The sequence below is a fragment of the Uloborus diversus genome, chromosome 2 (assembly GCF_026930045.1).
Source record: "Uloborus diversus isolate 005 chromosome 2, Udiv.v.3.1, whole genome shotgun sequence".
Classification (NCBI taxonomy): Eukaryota; Metazoa; Arthropoda; class Arachnida; order Araneae; family Uloboridae; genus Uloborus; species Uloborus diversus.
Window position 1 is genome coordinate 177,997,759 of NC_072732.1, and position 13,354 is coordinate 178,011,112.

Sequence of the window (13,354 nt, forward strand, 5' to 3'; positions counted from 1 at the left end):
GGGAGGCAGACAATGGCCCAGAGGAAGAATGATTTCCTGAATTGCTCTGAACGTCTCAGCTCTAACTTTGTTAAGAAAGCATGAGTATGATATAACGGATATCCAAAGTCGTTTTTCAATCATACTTCACACTGTGCGCACTTGAGCGCATAAAAATAAATAACATAAAAGGAGTCATAGGGTGTTTCCCATGCCTAAAACATTTCTTGTTAAGTAGTTTGAGCCTGGGGGAAAAAGGTAATTTAAATATTAAGCGCTTATTAGCCTTTCCATGGATATAGTAAGGACTGGGAACTGACGGTTAATGAATGAAAATAAATTATGGCCGTAGCATCACTACGCAGCTTCTTTTCCCTTTGATTGACACCCATCTGGGGAGATGTGATATCTAAAGTGGATTTAAGATTTCATTAAAAATATAAATACTTTAATTCTAAAAATTTCCCCCACTATACCTTAAATTATATTAATACATCAAAATTTAAAAAAACGAACTGATGTGTGCATCACATGACTTCTTTTTACTCCAATTTAATGTCATTTCCCCATTACTGGCAATTTTAATGTGATTCAATAGTTTACTCTCTAAATATCACCAACAGTGGCCAAATTGAAACAAATTTTTAAAAAAAAATCGCCAAGTTAGCGACGAAACTTGGCGACCAAAAGATTGGCGAAATATCGCCACATGTCCGCCAAATTTTAACACCACTTGAGTTTACATCGAAATTAACAATGACCCCCCCCCCAAAAAAAGGGGCAAAAGACCCCTTTAGAAACACCCGAATGCAGCCAAAAGGAGAGGTGCACAACTAGACCCCGCTAGGAGTCTACGTACCCAATTTCAACTTTCTTGGATTTACCGATTTTGATTTATGCGACATACATACGCACATACAGACGTCATGAGAAAATTCGTTGTAATTAACTCGGGAATCATCATTATGGATATTTCGCGTGTCTATACGTTCTTAGGCACTTATCCACGCGTGGTCGAGTCGAAAAAAAAAAACTCAATATTCATTCGGGAGTTAATAAAATGGAAATTAAGTTCGATTTTTGGGTGAAAATTTTTTCGCGAATACAATACTTCCTTTTTCGTAAAGGGAAGTAAAAAGAGCACAATATTAAGGGGAAGGGATGGTTAAATATGCGTTTTGTACAAATTTTGCATAAAGTACTTTCATAATTTATACTTTTCTTTCAATGTAAACCTTCGGAACACCACAAGAAAAATGAGCTGTTTGTGAAAATTATACGAAAGCCGTGTTTACATAAAACTTTATTTTATTTGGTGGGGTGACACCCATACTAGGAACGCCATGACTTACGATAATGTAGTAAAGAGAGAGTTTCTACCAAAATTGAGAAGAATTGACGGTTAATGAATGAAAACGCAGAAATTATTAATGAAAATGTACCAAAGATTTGACAAAATTGTGAAGAGAAATGTGTTAATAAATGAAAATAAATTTCTTGAAGACCAAGAGCATTTGCCATTTTGCCAAAGGCGCAAGTAGAGAGCCTAGGCGTGAGTCAGGTGTTTAGAATCAACTTCACACCTCAGCTCTTGGTCAATAGTCCTGCTCTCAAATTTGAACATATGTTGCCGTTAAAGTATATAATGCAGTTATTTTATAGAATACCTAGTTATTCCATGAAATAACTGATCGTGTTCATTAAAGTGTATAAAATGTTCTTAATTTGACACTTTAACTAGTTATTCTATGAAATAACCAGGTATTCTATAAATTAACTAATGAGAGACAGATAAAGTGTAAAATAAACAACTTATCTAAAGAGAAATAACTAGGTATTCTATAAATTAACTAATGATGGGCAATTAAAATGAAACAAAAAAGCAATTTATTTAATTTATGCAGCGTATAAATGATATTTATTGAAACGTACCATAAAATCATTTGTTATAACAAGGATTACTAAAATGACACTTGGAATTACAAAGAACATTATTTCTAAAACAAAAGCATGTTATTGTTGACACACTGGATTTTACACGAACATTTTAGGGGTAACACAGGGGTGGAAAGTAAATGTATTTGTCGTGCAAGATATGATATAGATTATTTTACACTTTAACGGGCTGCAGATCGTAATTCTATGAAATAACTAGTTAAACCATGAAATACAAGTGAGCTTTACACTTTAACAGACACTATCAGTTACTCCATGAAATAACTAGGTATTCTATAAAATAACGGATTTCATACTTTAACTGTAACATATACATTATGTAAGTAATGATCTAGCATAGATGGAGAAAATTTTTTTCCTGCATGCTGCCTTTCTGGGTTTACAACAGATCCCTAATATAAATGCGAACCAACACACACTGACTATAATATTACTACTATGACTGCGTACACTGACTCAACATTGTTTTTCGTAAAATAATAACATTCAATGTGAATTTCATATGTACTGTCAATGATGTTAAAATCGAAGTTACTCACACACAAAAACAATAAAAAGGTTTAGCAAGAATGCATTGAACAATACCCTCTGTCTTATCAAGGGCAGAAACTTTCAATAAGAATTGGAAGCCGAAGAAAATCAATTTCAAAACTAACGATCCCCCCGCCGACCAGTGCTTGATTTTCTAATAATGGAAACTGAGTCCTTGATTGAAAAATATTTTAATTGAAAGTAACTTTTCTTTGATTGTGATATCAGAAAGTGATGATTAGTGTCTCACTACTAATGCAACTCTTCCCATCATGGATATTCAGAAACGCTGCTGCTGCTAGGAAAAAAAAAGAATTGAACTGATAACCGTGTTTTTTTTAATACTGAAGAATCGGTTGAAATTCTAACCGAATAAACTGCCGAATACCGCATGTTTGAATAAAATGTTTAAACTGTATTGTACTTACAAGCCAGTTAAAAACATTTATCTACTTTGAGTGTTTTGTGAAATTGAAGTGCATTTCAAATGAAGTGCCATGCGAAATTTCTCTGCATTAAGTACTATTATTAATCTCAAATAAATAAAAAATAAAATAAATCATTGTGAAAGCAAAAAAAGTATTATATTAAATGGCCTATTTGGTTTATGGTTATCTGAAATTCTGCATAAATTGATTATTAATTTATTTCTTGATATATGATTTGATAACTGATAATCATGGTAACATGTTAAAAATATGAAATCTTTCATTTATTTAACATACAAATACAGACCCAAATTGTATGTATTATTATAATTAAAATTTTTATCCTAGTTAAATTTCTTCTGCTTTGATTTTCTGCTTTCTTATAGTCTCTTCTGTAACTGATAATTTTATTAAAATTTAAATTGAGAAATCGAGTTGAAGCATTGACAAAAAATTTATATCTTTTATCTTTAAGTGCAAAGGATATTTACTAAGAACTTATAATTACTTAGAATGTGATAATATTAGTAAGTAACAACTTGAATTAATTTGTACGATGGTACTACAGTATAACTTTTATTCCTTGTGTTAAAAAGTGGGTTTGTTTAGCAATTGCTGAATATTTAAATGTATTTACAATTCTGTTACCGAATATTAAAGTGTTTGGCAGAACCGAATGTTTGATTTGTCTGCCCAATATACAGCATAACCAAATATCAACCAAAAACCCGATGCAAAACTAGAAAGTGCAGTATTTGACCTTAGAGCAGGAATTAGTAACGGGAGGGAGCAAGCCCAATGACTGAATTAGAAAAAGCTGAGGTAATAGAGTCACGTGATTCCACTAGGAGAAATGGGAGACACGTCTTGCACAAAAATAATGAATAAAACCCGATTTCATCCAATACTTTACTTCAAATGCTATCATGGAACTTAGGATCTCTGCTTTAAGAATAAAATGCTTTACTCCTCTTTACTTTTTATTTCTTCCCAATCTGTAACTTGCCCACATGTAGATCAATGATCGGAAGTTTTGCAATTGTGTAAGTTGTTACAACCATGAATTTTTCAAAAGTGGGCTAATTTCCATACTGGTAATGAGAGGATTCAGTTTTAGTGCTAGTCACATGTGTTTTTTGAATATATAAAAGTGTCGATGTAGATCACAGCCCAACTTACGGCACCAGGAATTAGCAAGTTTAATGTTCTGTCACCCATCTATTGTCTTCCAACCGACACCTACAGATCAAAAGGCTATAAAAAAGATTTTCACCCCTTAAATGAGCAAGATGAATCACTTCTTAGCAGCTATAAACTTATTTTGCTGAGGCGACTTTCAATTGAAAATTTCCTTCCTATCACGCACGCTTTTAATGTAGAAGGAGGGAGTCATAAAATACTATTGTTTTCATGGTACAAATATTCGAACAGCAAACTGGGTTAGAAGAACGGCGTGAACAAAGAATAGAGAAACTGTAGCAATAACTCGTTAAAAATTGATGTGCTTAAAATTCATCTGATGGGCACTTTTTTAATTGCAAAGTGTTTTAGTAATAGCATATATAGTTTTAATATAAATTAAGTAATAATATACAATTTGAAGCGTAAGGAGATCTGTAATTATATTTTTAGAATTCAAAAAAGCACGAAGACTTCAGATTATAAAAGAGGTGAAAATCAATGTAAGGTAGTATGAGCAAAAAGGGTCGCCGAGAGTCAAAACGATTTTAAAAAAAACAACCTAAATTTGTCGCCAAGTTGGCGAAAAAACTTGGTGACCAAAAGACTGGTGATATATTACTAAGTGTCCAACAAATTGTAAGACAACTTGAGTTTGCATTGAAATTAATAATGATTTTTCTTCAAAAAAGTGTAAAAGACCCCTTAGGAACATCCGAATGCAACCAAAAGAGACGGTGCACAACTAAACTCCACTAGGAGTCTACGTACTAAATTTTAATTTCCTAGGACATACCTTTTTTGAATTATGCGAGATACATACGCACATATATACGTAAATACAGACATCACGAGAAAACTCGATGTAATTAATTCGGGGATCGTCAAAATGGATATTTCGGGTGTTTATACGTTCTTAGGCATATATCCATGCATGGTCGAGTTGAAAAAAATACTCCATACTCATTCGGGGGCGAGCAAAATGGAAATTAAGGCCGATTTTTGAGTGAAACTTTTTCGCGAGTACAATGCTTCCTTTACTATGAAAAAGAAAGTAAAAATGAGTCATAACTCTCGAGCAGGAAACCCTGACAGTCAAAAATAGAACTTTTCTTTCTCACTTGCTAAAAAATACCCTTTTTCTGACAATATGATAAGAAATTGTAGTTAACTAAACTTCATATGCTCTTATTTTTTGCTGAAAATATTGGTTTAGCTGCAAAAAAAAAAAAAATAATAATAATAATGGTCCAATACCAATGGTCCGCAACAATATTTAAAAATAATGGACCATCATTTTAGAGGTTTTACAAATTTAGTATCTATTAATAAAACTCCATATTTAAAACTGATTTCACTCGGCGATACCCATTTATTTGATGTCTTATGTTGAGCAAGAGGCAATTACTTGAAAGATCAAACTCTTTCTTCCCGGTGCAAAAACCTAGCTCCTCTGTACTTACTGAACTTAGCCTGTGGTCAATGCATTTATCAAAGAACGGATAAAAACTGGTCTTTGCTTATCGCACCTTGTTGGCGATCCAAAACGAAGTGGCCCAAATGCCAATTTCAAGCTTTTTTCTGGGGCAGTACATATCCTAGAGGACTCGGGGGAACCAGAAAAGGACCTTTGCTTAATTTTTTGTTTACTTGCTTACTTGTTTAACCTGCGAGAGATGAAAGTAAAAGCTATCAACCTACTGTGGGCAATCACTTTCCGATTGAAATCTTCGGAAAAGTTATTTCGAGACGAGAGATCAAGCTGAGAGATTGAATCAACTACCAACCAAACAAGCGTTGTTACTTGGAGGTTAGGCACTTTTTCTGGTCGAGAAATGGAAGTATGCATAGCAGAGTTTTTTTTTTTTTTTTTTTTTTGATGTTTATTACTTCATACATTAAATTTGCGTAGTAAATATTTTGGCAAGTAAAGATTTTTTTTTTTTTTTTTTTTTTAAGTATTTTGGGTTTGACTTCTCATAGCATACTTTAATGTTTATAAGAAAAGCAAGTTTTTTTTTTTTCCTGGCTTGAAGACCAAGAACAACGCAAGTTATTAACCGTTCCTTCAAAACAGAATTTTTTTAGAGCTAGTACAAAGCTTTAAAACGAGACAAATTGCTCGTGTCTAAAATTTAAGCATCTTTTTTGCTGACTTGGCGACCAACTAATCAAATTCAACAACGTCGTTTCGTCTCCTGCGAGTTTTTCTTAGTGCTAGTACACACACAATTGTAACATGAAACAAATTGCTCATGCGATGTGAAAAATAAAAAAGGAAATAAGCACATAGTTTACGTTAATATCTAAGTTCTTTGCTATTGATCAATATTAGCTTACTTTTATCCTCTACAGTAACTTATATTGAAGAAGATTTTAACGAACTACCATGCTAATGGAAGAAAGCCATTTTCAAGTTATGGAATTCGTCCTTTAATGCATATAAAGTCATGATTACCACCCAATTGCGTCGAATTAAAGTGCAATCCAATAACTTCTCTCTTTGAGTTTTGTAATTATGAAAGACAAATCTGAGACATTCAACTATCCCCCGTGATTCACCGAAAAGATTCAATCTTTCACCGATGTCTTTGATACGCGAATATTGACATTCACTTTAGAATGTTGACGTTTATCACGTTTCTCAATGTTTTAATAGTTTTCGCATTTTACTGTATCAAAATTTCGAGATCACAGCTCCTCTATACACATTTGAAGATAAATGAAAAATGCTGATTTGACCTGAAGTTGCAATTTCGGGAAGATCACTATCGACATAAGCATTTAAAATTTTCAGTTTACTTATCCAACACGTAATTGATAAATTTCAAAGCTCTTTGTTGGTAAAAACAAAATTGTCACTAGTTATTAAAGTGTTGGCAGACAGTAATCTGATATTATAAAATGCAAGTTTCTAAAAAGAAGCTATTGAATGCAAGGCTAAAGATAACCTTTTTCTGAAACTGAAAGTTCTATGATTTTTCAAATCACTAAATATTTTCCCTTGAAGTGAGCACAGCAGGTGACAATTTTATAATTATCTGTTATGGATATTCATGGCAAGTAATAAGCTACAGATAATGAACGTACTGAGACTCGAAATCCTTCCCTAGGCACTGACGTTTTTTATCAAATAGTGTTGAAAACCTAAACTTATGTTTCATTGATTAAGTTTTTTCAAAAAAATTAAATTCAGCTTCCTAATAAACAACGTTATGCTTGAAAACCAGGAATTGGAAGCAGTTTTGGAAGCTAGCAGCGTCATTCTTACCAAATTTTAACCACGCACATTAATTCAGTATTTCCGGTTCGGACAAATACAGGAAAATTCAAAGATAGTTGCCAAAAATGTTTTTTAAATACCTATTTTAAACTTTTATTGTGGTTAATGACACAATTTTATAATTTCAAAGACCTTCCGACTTGAATGGCTACACACAATGGGCCGTCCACCAAGGTCAAGTTGGCTTCAGTTCACTCAGTCACATGCATACATTAGGAAGGAAAAAATGGTCTTTGGGAGAAAGAAGCGAACCTGAAGAAAAGTATGTGGATGTTCCCGAGGCAACTCGACCGTATCTAATACCCATAACCCGTATACCTAACGTTGTTGGAGCACCAGCAATGGAATGACAATGTGTGGGCGTATGCCAGCTTTCACGCGTTTTGTCGCTTCTGGGTCAATCTATGCCAAGGATTGCAATCGCCGAAATAGGGCGCAATACATGAGGGCTCGATCGTCAATTTATCGATATCGGAGTTAAGATCGAGAAAGTGAATATCGAACTTTTAGTGGCAGTTTCGATGTCAACAAACTTCAAGATCTATTGAAGGTCAAGAACAGGATAGTATCTCTGCAAAAGGCATTCGCCGAAATTTTGCCTTGGTCATATTAGCTACAGCTCGAAAAATGAAAACACTGCTAAGTAATTTTAAACTAGTTTTTGCATCTATTGGCATAACACTTAGGGAAATATCATAACGTAGTGTATAATTATACAAAATCATCAAAATGTGATCTCATTTTTTGGAAGCTGTTTGAACCTAAACGTTCGAAATATTCAGAACTGTCAAGACCAATATAGCTTCTCCACCAGGGGAGGTACACAGGGTGGGGGGGGAGAAGGTACACCTGCTGGTACGGGCCCAAGTCTAAAAGGGGCAAGAGATTTTTTTTAATGAAGGGTGAAATATATGTAGGGACGTAGGGGTACGCAAAATGGAGGAGGTACCGTAAAAGTCATTTGTGACGAACCCCAAAATTTATGTGCACACCTCTGTTCTCCATCAACTGGATCCTATGATACATTCCAAGTGCACATAAAACTTCAGTGTGCTCTTTTAGTGAATCCATCTTGCCCTTTTTAGAATAAAAAAAATCCTACTAAGTCCTACATACAAAATGTCTTCTTGAGCAAAAAGGGCCTATCTCATATTTTGCTTGAAGAATATGATTATTCTAAGAATCATCATTTGCTATTTTGTTGAAGGGATGAGTAACAGAAATAGTTGCATATGTTTATATTTTTTGAAGCTTTATCTAAATGATCATCTAAAAACTTTTAACATCTGTGCATAGCTTCTTTTAATTACTCCTTCAGTTATAAACGTATTAGATTTTTTAGCTAAAAGTTCTTCAATTAAGTAAGAAAAATAATGGAAATGACGATTGCTGAGACTAAAAAGTAAGTTTTTGAAAATCAGAGTTGTAATTTTATAAAACAAAATAAATTTATCTTTGAAATAAGCCTTGTACATATAGTTAGCCCTATTAACATTACACACTACTGTCAATAATTCAAACCTCAGAATTTCTTGGATTTGAAATATAATTAGCAACTTGCAGTCGTCAAACAGTTTTATGATTTGCCAAGTCTGAAGATTCATTAAGTCGATAAATGGTATTAAATAATGTTACTCGGGAAGATTGGTCTAGTATAATTTGCACAGAAATTTGGTAGACTGCAAAATACGACTAACAATTATTTAATCTTAAATCTTTGTTTGGTATTTTCTTTAAAAGAAACAGAAAAATTCCCTTTACAAAATTGCAATATTGCTCCTTCGTTAAGTTGCAGCAGCATTCCCTGCAAATACACCTGTCAAACTCAAAACTTGTTATTGGAAGTAGCGAATGATTTTCTTAAAAACGAAGTCCCAAATAATTTTGATGTCATCTACTTAAAAGATTTAACTATTCTTAGAAAATATTTATGCTAATTCAACATTTGGCAACTGTTGTGTTTTCTGTTGGTTTCGACCACTTTCTTCTATTTTTTCCACTGTCCAGGAAGAAATTGGTTTCTTCCGGAAGACACCCGACCCTGTTGAAAAGGTGATTAAGAAAATTATGAAATAATTTTTAAAAATATAACAGAAATGGTTCATTGATAAATGCCTCTTCTCAGGTGGACCAAATGGAAGTCGGCAAATTCTTGATCCGAGACACCTAGACCTAACACAGCCTCTTTAAATGTCGCCATTGCATGACACACAAGCCTTAGCAGCTGACCCATGTACTCATTTATGCTCTTTAAATAAATATTTATATGCAGTTTCGACGAAAATAAGAATTTGATCCAAGTTATGAATAAGCAAAAAAGTGTATTTTTTGAATTCTCATGAACAGTACATTAGGATAGTTTTTATATTTTCATAAGAATAAAAGTCTTCAAAATTTCAAAATTAATTAATATTATTCTGGAGCAGTTAATATCACAACAAGATGAAATATAACACTTATGGCCATATTGGTTTCTCATACAAAAAACTAAATTTTGCTAACGGAGATAGTTAAGATATTTTTTAATAAAGGATAGCGTAGTTTGTACTTCTCACGCTTTAAAGAATGCTTTCTATTCACAAATTCTGTTCAGTTTCAGACAGGCAGGGGGGCGATTGCAGGGCACGAGTGCAGAACTAGGTACGAGAGAAAATTTCTCGGTACACCAAACATTTTAAAATATTAGTCGACATATTAAAAAGACCTTAGCAGCGTGTACCATATCAACCGCGTGTTTAAATCTTATAAGAAACATAAATCAAAATTTTAAAAAAATAAGAATCCGTTACTTTAATGAAAGCCTTCATTTAAATGTCGAAATTTTTTATCCTAAGTAAAACAAATCCATTAAGTGTTGAGAAACAGCCTCTACACTGTCTCAATTAAAATTCCAATGTCCAATTTTAATTAAATTTTCCATAATTGTTTTTTGCTTAAGTCTAATGTATTAAATATCCGAATTAGTATTTTACGTTTGTAGCGCAAGTACTTTCAAAAAACACTAGCAATGCGAAATATATGAATTTGCATTTTGTGTGTAGGGTAGGCAACAACTTTTCAAATATCTCGGAGTTCCTGACCAGATTGGGAGGGGGTTCCTCAATTTTAAAAGAAGAGGGGCCTCCTTGCCCCCCCCCCTTTCCTCCATTTCCAAAGTTCAAAATCAACGATCGATCATTTTTTTTTTTTACGATTTTGATTCATTAATTCCACAAAAGAAAAAACTAAAACTTCACAACTCAAGATAAACTGGCTTTTCTCCTGTTATTCTTATTATTTCTTAAGAATTTAAATGAAACTTCGAATTGGAAAGGGGAAGTCTATGAAATAAATGTTACCACACGCCTACCCTTTCCCCCCCCCCCAACACGCGTATCTTTTTTGACTCTCAATTCACTTTTTTTTTTTTTTTTTTTTTTTGATGCACCAGTTGCCTATGCTTTGTTGAACTCGGTATTTCATTTTAAGGCGAACATGGGTTGATCAAGGAATAATTAAAGCAAAATAATGTTTTAAACACATACAATTTTTCGCCGGTAATGAATTTTAAAAGAAAGGCAAAAGTCGCCAATCTACAAGAAAAATTTCTGAGATGTGGTTCAGATTGACTTCTTTTAATGTATTGAGTCAGAGTTGTAAAACCTTGTCTTTGCTTTTTTTTTTTTTTTTTTTTTTTTGAAAAGTGGATCGATTTAATTTATGTAGAATTCCAAAACACATGTATGTGGTTCTTGTTGAAATTCTTAAATTCTTTGTTATCTAATGTGGGGAATTCCATGAATTCTTTTCTGACGTGGGGAATGCTGCTCTAGTGAATGTTTTTTTCTGCATAGTTCAATGTTGACTGTTTAAAAATACTCCTGGATGGTTAAGATTTCTGAAATTTCGTCCCTCTGCAAATAACTATTAAGCATAATCATAGAAGGGAGTATTCTTACCAAATCCACTTCCAAAGTTCTTCTTTGAATTCCAGAAATCACACGCGAATAAAGTTATGATTATTTTTACTGTTTTCTGTAGGTGTCGACCACAATAGAATTTTCTATAAATAAAAATTGATCTGGCATTTAAATCCCAGAACTAATATTTTTCTTACTTCCAGAAATCTGGTTTGTATTCAAGAGTTGTGGCAAAGGACTTTGATTCCATTTCAAAAACAATAATAATGTTCTTTGGTTTAAATATCTCGAACATATGTGCTTCTGCTCAAGTTCCAAGTTTTCCTTGCAAAGTTTTAATGACTTTTTGGCCTAACTCAAGACTCTAGAAGCCCTGAATCACTCACAAAAGCAATTGCCCCTACTAGAATTCAGCTCAGGCCCCTCGAAAGGAATTACAAAACCAAATGAGACCAAACATAAAGGAAATTACTAAAATAAACAGATAATTGGATTATTGTTCAAAATTTTGCATTCCTAAATTTACGACGACTTACGAAAGAGATCCTGTATTTATTGACAAAGACCTCTTCTTCCACTCCTGCCAAGCCCCCCCCCCCCTCCTCAATTTGAAAAATCCTCAACATTTTGGTTATGTGCTCATGTTTCTGATAATTTTTCATTACTTTAGTATCAAACAATACGACTCCGTTATTCGATTTAAAAATAACCCATTCCCCCCAACAGGCCCGGATCTGCGTATCAATAAACCTCGCAGTGCGGGGGGCCCACGTAATTGAGAAGCCCGCGACTCAAAAAATTGAAAATAACTAGCACTAAGACGTATTAACGGTACAGATTTACGCTGTTGGCCCCTGGGGAGGGACTCGATAGATTTTGTTGCAGGGTGGGGGGCGGGGCACAAAGATCCGGTCTGCTCCCCACAATTTCACAACCACTTTAGTTCAATTGAAATTACTTAAGTGTCACACCAGTTTTTGATAGAATATTCTATTAATTTTAAATTTTCCGGTAGAACAATACGTATATTTTTATATGAATTGCAATCACTTTGCATCACCATTGGTCAATTATTTTTCAGTCTGAAGCTGGCGTCTAGAAAACTGATCAACTCTAAAACAACAGAATACATAACATAACGCTTAATAACTATGCTCATTGTACCAAGGGTAGTCATATATGCTACCAGGAGCGCCCCGATGGGAGGTCACGTGAGGTCGCAGTGACCTCCCAAAAATTTCTTGATTCGGTAAATACGGGGATATAAGTGCAATATTGTAACTTTTAAATGCCTGAATGTCCTTTTTCATTAGATGTATTTATGCGTGCTTCCCCGTATTTTATGATTAGGCTAAATTTGAAGCTCCATTCGGCGAACTGAGAATTTTTGCTTTCCCAAAAATTCAAATTCGAAGCGCCTCTGTATGCTACGAGGTAATTTCATAAATTTAAAACTGCACTAAACTGAAATTGTACTATTTAGCTCAGTTGAGTAGCTTAGAAGTTTGTCCGTTTTAAAACCTCACTGAGCTATACATGGTGAACAAATAAAACTTTAAAAAATTGAAAATCAAAAGCACTTACCAACAAATTGTTGCTAGAAGTAAAGTTCCAGACACTGGGAGCTTGCTGCCACGTGAAGCACAGGTGAGAAAAAAACTCAAAACACTTTTAAATGCAGGTAAGCGCGCGTATCTTGCGTCAGGCACCAAAATACAATCCCAATGGCTTGCTTTTCATAATTGGCGACAGTTTTTTCTCTCGTCGGAAGAGGTTAAAAGAAATTAATTTGATTCCAGATCACGCTTTCGGGAGAAATTGGCACAAATTTTACTGAAAAAGAGTTCTGCTCATTTGTCAAGAGGCTTTCTTCCTTGGCACTCGGAGGGCAATCGTAAACAGCAGACTCGAAAACGTCCACACTCACAACAAACAGGTAAGAGCCGGGTTATCGTAATTCTGGAAACGATCGCCAACGGTAGAGAAAGTTTTCGCCAAAGGGGTGGGTGGACTTTTCTTGTGTAATGAATGATTCAACACCGAAAGATGCGCCCATGTTTCTCAGCTAAATGTTGGAAATGTGTGTTAAATATACTTGA

At 33.9% G+C, this 13,354-nt stretch overlaps 1 protein-coding gene across 1 annotated transcript in view; it reads right to left on the reverse strand.

Annotated features, from left to right (window-relative positions):
• Nucleotides 1–13,141, reverse strand: part of LOC129216179 (ATP-binding cassette sub-family G member 8-like) — an 87,324-nt gene extending 74,183 nt beyond the window's left edge. Inside the window, 1 exon segment of the mRNA XM_054850358.1 lies at nt 12,840–13,141. The gene's annotated coding sequence lies outside the window, so the exon portion shown is untranslated.
• Nucleotides 13,142–13,354: the final 213 nt, after the last annotated feature.